This window comes from Mustela nigripes, chromosome 1 (genome assembly GCF_022355385.1).
Source record: "Mustela nigripes isolate SB6536 chromosome 1, MUSNIG.SB6536, whole genome shotgun sequence".
Classification (NCBI taxonomy): Eukaryota; Metazoa; Chordata; class Mammalia; order Carnivora; family Mustelidae; genus Mustela; species Mustela nigripes.
The window spans coordinates 212,055,845-212,068,572 of NC_081557.1; the positions used below are offsets into that span (position 1 = coordinate 212,055,845).

The 12,728-nt window shown below is 42.5% G+C and overlaps 1 long non-coding RNA gene across 1 annotated transcript; it reads left to right on the forward strand.

Moving 5' to 3' along the window:
- On the forward strand, positions 1–4,286 carry LOC132015183 (uncharacterized). Its single transcript, XR_009403577.1, has 3 exons — positions 1–152; positions 1,939–2,013; positions 3,855–4,286. It is a non-coding gene; the product is annotated as an uncharacterized LOC132015183 (long non-coding RNA).
- The last annotated feature ends 8,442 nt before the right edge of the window (positions 4,287–12,728 follow it).

Consider the following 12,728-nt stretch of genomic DNA (forward strand, 5'->3'; position numbering starts at 1 on the left):
TGCTGTACTAGCTGCTAGAGATAGTGGTCTCATTTCCCCCAGGTCTAACTTATAAGTAGCAGATTGGATTCCTGAGCTGGTTATTGGGGGTCATGGATTGGTTTCTCAGGCTGGTTGCTGTGGATTATGGGTCAGAATTCATATGGGTTTAGGTGAGTTGTTTTTATATTTGGTTGGTCATATGTGTATATATATTTGCACATTATATATATATATATATATTAATATATATATATAATATATATATATAATAATATAATGACGATAATCTCATCCTTAGAGTACATGTAGCCTGTGAGCCTCCATGAGCAGGGGCCATCAGCCTCTTTAACTTTTAATTTTGATTTCCTTCCAGGTGAAGTGAATTGTTCCATGTCACATAGGGAGTAAGTGGCAGATCCAGGATTAGGACTCAGATCCTCTCAGTTCTGTGGAAATCAACAGAGATCCGGCAGATGAGAAAAGCAAAGGCCTCGTATCCCGCACTTTCAATGGCAAGGGAGTCCGCCCGAAAACCTTAGTTGTGAGTGATAGATATATCATTTGTATCCTCAGCCTGTCAGTCAGTCCTCTTCCTTCTAAGTTGTGGTGGCAAAGCTTCGGTAAACAACCAGATAGAAAAAGGACGGTCAGCTTTACGCGCCGCAGAGTCTCTGCCGTGATTACTCAACACTGACATTTCAGCACAAAAGCAACCCTGACAATATGTAAACAAGTGGATTTGGCTGTGTTCCAACAAAACTTTATTTATAAAAACAGGGAGCAGGCTTGATGTGGCCAAAGGGCTGCACTTTGCAGACCCCCGTTCCACAGTAAAGAGTGCACAAAACCAACAAATGTGCATTTGACAGCTGCCTCCTGTGTGGTGACTCATTTCCTTCAGTCCAGTTTTCACGCTATTGAAGCCGTGATCATTGTGGTCTAGCTTCTGAGTGGCTCCTATTCAAGAAGCATAGTTCAACAACCAAAAAAATTTTTAAAAGTTCCATTATTTTTTCCTTCCTCTCAAAGGATGTTATGTGGTACCCATTTAATAGCTAAAGTGATTGTTCTCATAATGGTTTTTTTTTTTGTCCCTTTCCCCCTATAGCCCATACTACCTTTTTAGAACCTCTTATTTATCAAATCCACCCCCTGGCCCCAAAAGAAACACTGTCATGCATAGTGAATCAGCACAGGGAACCATCTTTCTTTGAATACATGACAAGAGCTGGTAAGAGCAATTCTGTTAAATTGATATGAATCCTGGCACTGCCACTTACTAGTCTGTGACCTTGGTCTGTCCTTAGCCTGGTCCCCTTACGTTTGCAACATGGCTGCCACAATTCTAGGCATCATGCTTTGAGGAGCAAAGTATATATTCAGAAGAAGCAGAGGTCATTTCCTCTTTGTACCCTCTTAAAAGTGAAGAACCATCTCCCAGAAGCTTCCAGGCTGACTCATCCTCATATCCCATGGGCCCAAATGTAACACATACTCATATCTAAGTCCATTTGGATAAGGGAATGGGACCTTCGTGACTGGCTTAGATTAGAGTAGATTAGATTAAGCTGGAGTCACCTGCTGAGACTGGGCATCTGTGGCCTTGTGGAGGAGGGAGGATGAGAAGGGGTGAAGCCGAGTTTCTGCGGGAAAGACGAAGGAGAGGGGTCAGTTCTGAGAAGCCAGCTACCTGTATCTTCAGGTGGAGGGCAGGTGGGGAGAGCCTAGGAGGAGCTCATCTCTAGGTTTTTAAAGTTCCTCAAAGCAGAAACAGTCAAGGATTCCTTTTTGTGGCAGACAGAAGGCTTGGGTTGCTGATGGAGAGCTGACTCCCATCTTCCTCGGACACATCACGTATGAGGCCACTGTGGATAACAACATTGTCAGATGGGCAAAACTGGTCTGCCTGTCTTCTCTCCTGCCCAATTGGTTGTTGGCTTTCACTCTTTCCCCCAGTCTCACCGTCTTGGGACCGAGGACCTTGCATGCTTGGCCATGAACTCACCAGAGGGAACGCTGGTCAGGGAGAGGGTAAGACCTGGGGATGAATCCTGACTCTGCCACTTAATCGTCTATGACCTTGGGCATGTGGCTTACCAGCAATGAAGATTATTAGTTACCCAATCTGTGATGAGGGAAGATGTCTGCCTTCCTAACTCATGTCATTGCTGTGAGGATTAAATAGAATTTTTTACTGCTTATGGGAGACAGGCACTAAATGTATGCATTTTTTTTACTTTGCTAATTAAACCTGTCTACTCATTGTCCCCTGAAGGCATTTACATGTTTTGTGATTTTCTACCCTCACATGCAGCTCACACCCTTTCTACCTCTTACTCTTACACTCCACCCATTTGCAATGCCTTTCCCTCTCTTCTCCACCTTGGATCTTAACTGCTGTCTGAAGACAAGCTTGACTCACATTGCCTATGAAGCCCCCTGGTCCCTTCCAGACCCGGGTTCCCATTCTCTGAAGGAGCCATCAGGGGTCTATGGCACCACTGGAGAAGCCCTCATGGTGCGGAAGGGTGTCCCAGAAGGTCTGCACTGCCCAGGAGATAAGCAGTCCTCAAGGTCCTCCGAGAAGAGGAAGTAGGAGGCTGTCAGCTCTGGGATTGGGGTTATGCAAAATAATGGAGTAGAAGCCCAGGGCTAGACAGAGAGAAATGACACTGGGAACTTTTGGCTAGAGTCCTTTTCTTCTGCATGTCACTTTTTTTTTTTTTAATGGATAAATTATACATGTTATTTGAACATTGGTTTTCTTTTTTTCTTTTCTTTTATTTCTTTTCAGTGTTCCAGAATTCATTGTTTATGTACCACACCCAGTGCTCCATGATATGTGCCCTTCATAATAACCACCACTAGTTTTTTCATCTCCAAATTGCGTTCCATACCCATGTCTTCTTCCAACTTAGCCTTCATGAAAATGTTAATTCCAGAAAGCCCAGCACCTGTATTTTATTTTTGATTCACAGTTATATCCAGCTTATAGGTACTATCTGAATCTTAGGAGGCACAAAGTACACTTGTTGTAAATGAAGTGAGTGTAACATAAGGAAACATAGATGTGAATGTTTGTAAACTTCACTATGTCACAAGTGGTATGCATTTGCCCACTACCTCCAAGAGCTTAGCATATACCTCTGAACACTCATGCAGTTTATGTTAGCTGATAGCCACATATCCTGTATAGAGTGTGTAGTCTCCTATGGCAGGAGAATGGGTGTCTTGTGTGAGGCCAACCCCTGTACATCTTGCCTTCAGGTTGCCTAACACCTAAAAGATAGATATCATGCATGCCTCTGTCTGCCTCCTCTACATTTGGGGAAGACGTTGCTGAGCCTGGACATGGCCTCCACATCCCTGATTAAAGCCATTTTTATAGGCGGCTGCTACCAATGGATCAGAATTGATCCAAATTCAACCTAACTTGAGGCCTATTTGCTACCTTGGGCTTAATTCAAGCACTCTCTCTTTTTGCTTGTTTATTTATTTTCCTGAAGATCTCCATTGATGGAATCTCCAGTCTTCTTTCGTTGATTATCTCTTTGTTTGCTTAGCCATCAGGAAGGTCCTATCCAAATACAATCTCTCCTGCTATAAAAACAGGGCTGTCCTTATCTTTCAACCCACGCAAATATCTCAAAGAAATATGATTTGGTTTTGCTCCTAGGAAATAAGAGAAATATCAAAGGGGAAATGAATCAATCCACTGTAGTATGACAACTGTGAAATCTATCATAAGAAATTTATTATAAGAATGCCCCTGTACACACAAAGGCCATATCTAGAACACCAGATTCCCTGTTTGGTGCACTGCCACATTTCTGTGATATGCTGTACTTAACCAAACTTTTTATTTTTTAAAGCCACTTTGCAAACATTTCCTAATTGACTTACTGCCTTGGAGCCAGTCTAGAACACAGCAATAAGGGTGATTAAAAGACCAGAAGAACTGATTTATGATGAACAATGAAGAATAGAATATGATCTGAAGTTGGCCAAACAGAGATCCAGAGGCGGACGGCCCAACCACCTTTAGTTACCTCGCAGAGCGTGGAGAGACAAATTATTTCACTTGGCAGTTTGAGGCTTCAAAAGAACAAGTTGTTTTTTTTTTTTTAAATGAAGAAAAATTCAGTCAAGCAGATTGATTCTTGAGGCCTATGGGCTGTCCCTGAAAGTGGACTCAAGGTTGCTGCAGGACCAAGGTTGAGAGCAGAGAATGATGTTCTGCCATGTTCAGGAAATAAACCAAAGTCTTCTTCTACCCCTCTGCTCCCTTCCTTCTCTCTCCCATGGTACATCTGCTTCTAATATATGATTTTGGGAGACTTCACTGTCTAGGAATAAACTGAGAATCTGCAACATTCAACTTGCAAGAAAAAGTACAATCTGGTTCACTGTGCAGGAGGCTCCCTGTCAAAGAGATTCTCTATTGATCACAGGTGCCAAATTGGGCATTTTGTTATGATTTGTTCTTCGAGGTTTTTAGAGGTAACTCTTCTCAGGTTTGTGAAAATGTAGAGTAATCAAATCAACAAAATAGCTCACAGATTCTTTTTTTTTTTAATTGTGTTATGTTAGTCACTATAAAATACATCATTAGTTTTTGATGCATTGTTTCAAGATTCATTGTTTATGCACCACACCCAGTGCTCCTTGCAATACTTGCCCTCCTTAATACCTACCACCAGGCTCACTTAACCCCTCACTCCCCTCCCCTCCAAAACGCTCAGTTTGTCTCAGAGTCCAGAGTCTCTCATGGTTCATCTTCCCCTCTAATTTCCCCCAATTCACTTTTCTTTCCTTCTCCTAATATCCCCCATGTTATTCCTTATGTTCCACAAATAAGTAAAACCATATAATTGATTGTCTCTGCTTGACTTATTTCACTCAGCATAATCTCTTCCAGTCCCATCATCCATGCTGATGCAAAAGTTCTGTATTCATCCTTTCTGATGGCTGAGTAATATTCCATTGTATATATGGACCACATCTTCTTCATCTGTTCATCTGTTGAAGGGCATCTTGGTTCTTTCCACAGTTTGGCTATTGTGGACATTGCTGCTATAACCATTGGGGTGCATATGGCCCTTCTTTTCACTGCATCTGTATCTTTGGGGTAAATACCCAGTAGTGCAATTGCTTATGGATTCTTATGTTTCAAAAATGGGTTTTGGTTCAATTTTTATTTATTATTTAAGAATATACATTTCTCACTGGGTGCCTGGGTGGCTCAGTGGGTTAAAGCCTCTGCCTTCGGCTCAGGTCATGATCCCAACCAAGGTCCTGGGATTGAGCCCCACATCAATCTCTCTGCTCGGCAGGGAGCCTGCTTCCCCCTTCTCTCTCTGCCTGCCTCTCTGCCTACTTGTGATCTCTGTCTGTCAAATAAATAAATAAAATCTTAAAAAAATATATACGTCTCTCAACTAAAGATAAATTACATTTCTTACCTCCAAATCGTTCATCAATTTGTAAGTGCATTTACCTAAAATCATTAAGTGAGTAATTACTATGTATACCTTATACTTTAACTAGTTGGTAAAGAGAAAATTGTGTGTGTGTTTTGTTTTTGTTTTTTGTTTGTTTCTTAGCAGCTCTCTCCTCCCTAAGAATAGGAACACATTAGAATAAAGATCCTGAGATGCTCATGCTCCAGGCAGAGACTGGTGAACACAACGCCCTGGGGCCAAAACCGTGATCAGGTGGGCTCCTGCTCTGAAGTTTCTGTTGTTAGGTAACATCTGCTCACAGCCTAGTTGGGCGTCTTGTAGACTGATTTTTTTTGTTGTTTTGTTTTTTTAATGAAGCTCTATGCAAATTTGCCTTCTATCCTTGTTTAAGCAGCAGCTGCACTGACCAACCTGTAAGCATCCTTGGCTTGCCCAAACCTAGAAACAAATAGTATATGCACCGAAGAACAGGGCTAACAGTTTCTAATTCATTCTCCTTAAGCCTTTGCTAAAAGCAGCAGCCAGGGAGAAGACAAGTTAACGGCTGCCTTCTGGGACTGAAATTAACCCAAGTGCCACCGAGGCTGGTAGGACAATGGAGCCAACCTCTTTGGCCTTCAGAATGAAGTCACCTCACCTGGGGAGAGAGAAAAGGTTAAAAGAAATAGAAGGTATGACCCTTGTCTGTAAAGAGCTAATGCTAAGACTAAAGGGGCAAGGGGTCCCAAACTCTTCCTTATTACTATTATGTGGCTGAATTCTCATCTTTGTAAGGAGCCCTGGGACTCTGGTCAGGGAGGAATTCTGGGGCTTAGGGCTGTGTGGGGAATGGTGCTGCCTGCCCATGGCACATATGACCCTAGTGGAAGTCAATGATACTGACTCAGACAGAGTTGAACTTGAGAACCATTGGAAAAATGAACACTTTCAAATCCCAAAGCACAGAATCTGCAAAATGGGTTTATTTGATGGAATTGATAGGTTTGAAGGCTGAAGGTTCAGAAGAGAACCTGAAGACCCACAGGCGAGAAGAGAGCCTCTGAAAAGAGCTGTGGTCATGACTGTAAGTGGAGTTTGCTGTGGGGGTAGTGAGGGAGAAGGGCAGGAGACAGGCATGCACACACCTGATTTGGGTGCAAAGGCTCAACACTACCATGTTGGATAACTCCAGGGAGTCCTATTCATTGTGTTCTAAGGGAATGGTACCCCTATTATTGGGAGGGGGTATGCCGAAGCACTGAAAAGATGGTGACAGGGTTACAGGGGTGCAGAGGGAGAGACACAGCTATTCAGAAGTGTTTGGGAAGAATGTTGGAGGAGATAACATCCAAGCTAATTCATGGTGATGCAGAACTAACTAAAAGGAGAGAGACACACACACACACAAATGTCAGGCAGAGGAAAAAGCAGCTGGGGATGTAAGGACATCTGAGAGAGCAGGTTGTCCTGGGCAAGGCCTGTAGAACAACAGAAGGGAACACTCAGGTGTAGTAGTAGGAGTGGAACAGAGGAGGCAGGGCAGAGGTGACCTACCCTATGGAGATCATAGTAGGGTTTGGGCTTTGTTTGTTGTCATGGGAAAGCCATTGCAGAGTGATATAGGAAGCCATGGCCAGTGGTATAGAGGACAGATCTGGGTGAAACCAGGGGCAGGGGACCAGTTAGGAGGCTATTGAAATAACCCAGCCAGGCAGCAATGAGGGTCTGGAAAAAAACCATCAGGGACAGGACCTCTGCTCTCTCCTTCATGCTTTTGCCTGTGTCCGTCTCCTTTCAGCTGAATCAGATTGGGCGTCTTTCACATTTTTGCCATCCAGGCCACTCCTGGCTAGCATGGAAATACCTAGAAATATTTTATTCTTAACTTGCTTGGGCATAGAGGTTGGCAAGTACCTAGAACCACAGAGCCTGGCACATCCTTCATCATCTGGCAAAATGACTCTGCCTTAGGAAGAACAGCGGCCACATCATGACTCTTTTTGTATTTCTAACAAACAGTTCTCCTTTAATGGGGTTGATGAATTTGAGAAAATTTCGGAGTAGTATGGAAAGGTTATGCGGAACATATAACATATCCTGCAGGTTGAGAACCTGATAGATTTTAAGTCAGAGACTCTAATCATGTGTGATATTACAGGGAGCGAGACACAAAAAAATATTATGGCAGGTCCCAAGCACAATACCCACCACAATCTTCTGAGTTTACAGCTCTCCCACCAGATACCTAATATATAAGATTGCCGTGCAATGCTATAAAAGGACTTACACAGTCTATTCTGAAAAACTGATACTTCAATAAAGAAGATAAGTGGAGAAACCAGGATATAAGAAAACATATAAAAAACCTTTAGAAGGTCAATGAAGCCTGGGGAGATAAAATTCAATAGTTCAGGGACAGAAACAAAATGGAGTTTTCTTTGTTTTAGATAGAGAATACAAGGCACTATTTGAGGTTATAGCTGTAGTTGGACTAGTCCCTTGAAAGAGTGCAATTTAACAAGCCAGCTAGGAATCTGATGCCATCCGCATAAAGGGAACGGATAACTTCTGCCAGCTTTTCTCCATGATGGGAAATGTTCCACCGGCAAGGAACTTTGGAGGACATGGAAAATGTTTTGTCTTGTTTTGGGTGGTGGTTACAAGGGGCTGGGGTACATTTAGCAAAACTCATCGAGCTGAACATTTAATATGGATACATTTTATTGAGATCAGTACACCAATAAAAATAATACAAATAATAAAAAGAAGCTGAAAAGGAGAAGAAATAGTTTGTCACTGTCTCAGTGGCAAATTAATGGCACTGGCTAGTGGGGCAAGTGATACTTGGAGTGCTTAGGACCTTAGGAGGGCAAACCTAGCCCAACCAGACCAATTGCTTGGAGGAGGGCCAAATTCATTTTATGAAGCAAGGGAGCTGAGGTCATCTACAAGCAGTGCATAGGCTGGCTAGACTGCAGGCACTATTATACCTTTGCTTCTCAGGCTATGTACAAAGCTAATTAGGTCTCTCTGTGAATTTGGAAGCCAGTGTAGGGATAGCTAATAGGTTTCATTTCCTCTCATCTGTGAATCACACACAGAATCCTGGGCTAATGAGGACTCCAAGATCTCCTCCATGTCTGAAGAGGAGAATCAGCATTGATGAGTGACAGCTGTTGAGGGTGTAGTCGGGTGGATTGAAGGTGTGTGTGCCAAGTATTTACTAACCACTTCTTGCCTAATTCTTTGAAGGGAGAGTGGGAGTTCGTTTCTTAAGGCCGCTAGGAAATTTCTCCAGTTGTAGGAGTAGTGACTATGGTGATGCTGGGAATGTTCAGGCACATTGGGTCTTCAGATTAGATTCTATGTCTTTCAGAAGTTTTGGAAGGTGAAGCTGGCTTGAGAGAGCCAAACAGCAGGACTGAAGCACCAGCCTGAAGGGGCTGGGCAGGAGTTGAATCCAGGTCCATGAAAAGTCAGAGAGAATGGGGGAAGAATAAGTGAGTGTTGACTAGTTTTGGAGATGGCTCTGGTGGTCATATAACCCCAGAGGTTTTGTGGGAGATGCCACTGTTTCCCACATTGTGCTCCTGAGAGCACGGAGGCCCTGATAAGTCCTCAGACAAGAGGGAGTTTTGTTCCCAAGTCACCAGTGTGTGGAAGTCTGGAAAGAAAGGACCTGTGAGTGTTTTGGTGGGATGGTATTGATTAGTACCATCTTTAATTTGGACCATCAATAAAAAGCCCTGGATTATTGAATTCTGGCTCCTTCAACCATTTTTTCCTTCCTTGAGGACAGATGTGGTGCCAAGACCTGAGGTCTAGTAGTCAGATATGAGGGAAGGACAGAGAAGGGGGTGAATGCAGAGATTTGTAGGGATCCAGAAGGGAAATACCCACTTTGGGCACTATCTCCTGCACTGTTGGCCATCTTATTTCTCCAACAGCTCATCATCTTTTCTAGATCCAGGGTTTTTGTTTGTTTGTTTGTTTTTTGTTTTTTTAAAGATTTTTATTTATTTATTTGATAGACAGAGAGAGATCACAAGTAGGCAGAGAGGCAGGCAGAGAGAGAGGGGGAAGCAGGCTCTCCGCTGAGCAGAGAGCCCAATGTGGGGCTCGATCCCAGGACCCTGAGATCATGACCTGAGCTGAAGGCAGAGGCTTAAATCACTGAGCCACCCAGGCACCCCTTTTTTGTTTTGTTTTGTTTTGTTTTTAAAAAGGCAGGCTATAACTACTGTAAAGTGCATGGTGTGTGCTAATCTTTGTTGCTCAGCAGGATGATTTTTATATGCGTATGCAGCCTGTAAACACAGGACAAATCAAGTTCCCCACTCCCAGTCTCGATGGGTTTCTTCTGTGACTCTTTCTAGTCTGTAACATCCTCTTATGGACTAGTCATAGGGTGACCAATGGTCACAGTTTGCCTGGAGCTGAGGGGTGGCTGGCATGAAAAATTTTCAGTGCTCACAATACTTTCTGATGTGAATAATAAACACATTGACTAACTAACTTGCAAAGAATACTTGCCTTTATTGTAGTTTCTTCAAATTCATAGAAATTAGGTAGGAAATAAATTCCAAGCACATCTATGATCAAGCGGGGGTTGGTGATCATTCCATTTACTTAAAATGATTTCAGGTATTGTGTCAGTGACTAGGTAAAGAACTTAACTATTTGATTTTTATGCTAACTCTACATGGTACCAGAATCATACCCCATTTAGTAGTTGAGAAAATTGAGGTGCAGAAACGTTAAATAACTAGTACGTGCCAAAGTCAGAATTTGAACCCAGACATCTAGCCCCAGAACCTGCTTTCTCAACTACTTCACTCTTTGCCTCTTGCAGAAATGTGTAAAATCTTATCAGGTGGGGATTCAGCCTCAAGTCTCCTTAAAGAGAATATTGAAATCTGAGTGGTTTCTGTAAATTCAGAAAATCAGTGCTTTCCCACCTACCCGAAGGTTATGAATGAGCAAAGATTCTAAAGTGGTGTGTACTCATAAAGAAGTAAGGAATCTCTTTGGTAATATAATGGTCCAGCCATTCCATGGTCTCTAGCTAAAGTTCTACTATAACTTGTTCCATGATCTTGATGGCCTCTGATTTTCCACGGAGTTCTCTAAGGTTGAAAAACTATGATTGCCCAAGAGTTAAAGTACTTATTGAGTGTGTCCTGTGGTTTGAATAGCTGGGTGTTCTGAAGGACGTAACAGAGACAGAAAATGGAGATCTCAATTTTATTAGCAGAGTGAAAATGATTGTTTCCCACATTGTTTTCCTGAGAAAAGAGGCCTTGGTAGCCCTCAGACGGGAGGGAGTTTTGTCCCCAAGTCACTGGCAAGTGGGGGTCTGGAGTGAAAGGACCTGTGAGTGTTTTAGTGGAGTGGAGTTAATCAGTACCATCTTTAACTGAATTGTTTTCCACATAAACCAAAGGCCAAAGGTGAAGTGGGCAGATAACACAAATAATTGCTTTATTTCAAGGGTGAGTCATTTCTAGCTTGAGGCACTAGATTCACATTTCAGTTTGAATTCATCACATTCCTCTAGTTACCCCTGCCTTAGCACAGAGATTAATTTCTATCCTGGTGGGCTTGTGTGGTGAACCCATTAGACAAGATGTTTCGAGTTTTAATAATGAAGGCAGATGAAGATCTGTGAAGAATCACAGTTTTAAAGGACTGTGACTTAAATGTAGAGCCCAGTGAAATCAGAATTCATCTAAAAAATCTGCATTCATACCTGCTTTGTCTGTATCTCTCTCTCCTTAGCTCTTTTTGTTCTCTCTCAATTTTTCTGCCCTGTCTGACTCCTCTGTACCTCCTGCTCCTTTCTTTCCCCTTAAAGATTTTATTTATTTATTTGACAGAGAGAGAGAGAGAGAGAGAGAGAGATCACAGGTAGGCAGAGAGGCAGGCAGAGAGAGAGGGGACAGCAGGCTCCCCGCTGAGCAGAGGGCCCGACGCAGGGCTTGATCCCAGGACCCTGAGATCATGACCTGAGCAGAAGGCAGAGGTTGAACCCAGTGAGACACCCAGGTGTCCCCATCCTGCTTTTTTCAATTCCTTCCATATGCTTCCTGCTTGCCTACATTCACTAATGGGTCTGGTGTATATTGGAGTCGTGGAACTCTAGATATGAACAGCAACCTCTGTGTTTTTTCCTCGTGGACACCTGGCCCAGGGAAGGGATTTGAAGCAGAGTTGGAGTGGGAAAGTGGTTCTTGCAATTTACTGCTCAATATTCTTATTTTCCAGAAATATTTAAAGACATTATTTTTTCTTGCTGTAAAGCATTATATGGAGTTGTGAAATGTGTTTAAAAATAAAGAAAACTATAAATAAAAAATAAAAATCAACTGCTATCTCTTCATTCACATATAGCCACCATTAATAATTTCAGTATGTTTCATTTCACTCTCTTTTCCGTTCAGATCAACAGACATTATATATATTTCAAAGAAATAGAATTGTATTTTAGAGGTACATTGGAATCATATTTTGTTTTGTTTTGTTTTGTTTTTAGAGAAGGGAAGAGAGAGAGAGAAGAGGAGCGGAGAATGAACAGGAGAGGGGCCGAGGGAAAGGGAGAAAGAAAACCTCAAGCAGGCTCCACACCCCACATAGAGCCTGACATGGGCACTGATCTTATGACCCTGAGATCATGACATGAGCCAAAATTAAGAGTTGGACCCTAGCTGACTAAGCCACCCAGGTGCCCCTGGAATCCTCTTTTTTTTATGTGTAATCTTCTCTTATTAGCATTGTCTCATGGCATTAACTATTACTGAAAATATGACTTCTAGTAAGGCCATATTACTATAATCTATAGTTATACCATAATTTGTTTAACCGTTTTTGGAACTTACTGAATAAAGATTCCTGTTTTTGATTTAAAAGCAGGGGAGTGAGACATTTTATATGTCCCAAGCGGGAGACCTGGGGGCTCTCTGGTAATCCTGAGTTGCTTTTTGTTGCAAGCTCTCAACTGATTTCCCCCCTGTGGATCAGAGAGTCTCCCAAGGAAGAACCAAAGATATTCTGTACCTTGATTGTATTGACTTAATTACTACCTTTGTCTAGAGACTTCCTTTGCTTCCTCCCCTGGTCCCATAGAACATAGGGTAGAGAATACACTTCATTCTTTGCCTCCTCAACTTGCTACCAGTCTCATCTTAAAAACCAATTGCCTGATGGCTAGTGATGATGAACATTACTATAGACTCTGAAAAACAACCTGAGGATTTTGAAGTGGGGGTGGTGGGAGGTTGGGGAAACCAGGTGGTGGGTATTAGGGAG